The following is a 1102-nucleotide window of genomic DNA, read 5'->3' as shown; positions in this document are numbered from 1 at the left end:
CTAAGCCACTGGGTAGAGATACATTGGCTGTATCGTCCCTGCTTCGGTAGGGATAGGCCGGTCCTGTAGTGGACACTCAACTGCTGCTGCTGCTGATCATTTATATAGATAGAGAGAGTGAGAGAGTGATGTAAACTTTATATGTGATTCCATATATATATATATATATATATATATATATATATATATATATATATATATATATTTTTTTTTTTTTTTTTTTTTTTTTTAAGACACCATGTACCCCAAACGAGGTGGCCAAGGGCTTAGAGTTAATTGTTTTACAGGGAGGGGCACTAATCCTCCACCAACCCCACTTGACACGTAGGGATGCCAACAGCATCTGGTGTTCCCAGGCGCTCACCCATCCAAGTACTAAACAGACCCAACGTTGCTTAACTTCGCTGATCGGATGGGAAGCGGTGTACTCAACGTGGTATGGCCGTTGGCATATATATAAACAATGTCTAAAATTAACCATATGTAGTAGTTTGTTAAAACTCAACGTTAGTCTATAATTTCATTTTTATTTATATATTTTTTTATTCATTTGTTTATTATGGCAACAGACGAGGGCAGTACTCTTGTTCAGTAAGAAGGCTCCCAAGCACATCTTCCCCAGCTATTTATTTTTGGATCTGGCTGGTTAATATAAAATTGTAAGTTACTTATGCGGAGTATGGTGATGTTAGGATGATTTAAGCAACACAAACGACGATTTTAATGCATTAAAAAAAAAAATCGCTCAGGAAGAGGTGTGGGGGAACTTCCTTAACCGACGAGAATGCGGGCCATAAAATGTAATAATTTATCTGTAGATATGAAGAACGAAATAACTCGCAAAGAGTCATTACCCTGTGCTAAACGCGAGTTGAGGTATGCGATCCAGTAAGAACACAGCACGAGGCTTTCCTTATATCTAAATAATGGCCAATGTATATATGTGTGTCTGTCTGTGCGTTTGTTCGTTTCTTTCACGAGAAAGGTAATAGATATCGACCTAATTCTTTTTGCATTAGGTGGGGTAAGTCCAGGGAGTGTCAGAAAAAATACGAAACAAAAAGTTTGGGAAACGCACTGGACGTATGAGTGCAAAATTGTC

At 38.2% G+C, this 1102-nt stretch overlaps 1 non-coding gene across 1 annotated transcript; it reads right to left on the bottom strand.

Annotated features, from left to right (window-relative positions):
• Positions 1-331: 331 nt before the first annotated feature.
• On the bottom strand, positions 332-450 carry LOC145411487 (5S ribosomal RNA). The gene has a single exon (XR_013899428.1). It is a non-coding gene; the product is annotated as a 5S ribosomal RNA (ribosomal RNA).
• Positions 451-1102: the final 652 nt, after the last annotated feature.

The sequence above is a fragment of the Coenobita brevimanus genome, chromosome 89, assembly GCF_032717465.1.
Source record: "Coenobita brevimanus isolate Jiangsu-jjx chromosome 89, ASM3271746v2, whole genome shotgun sequence".
NCBI classification, from domain to species: domain Eukaryota; kingdom Metazoa; phylum Arthropoda; class Malacostraca; order Decapoda; family Coenobitidae; genus Coenobita; species Coenobita brevimanus.
This window is presented reverse-complemented; position numbering and strand designations above follow the sequence as displayed.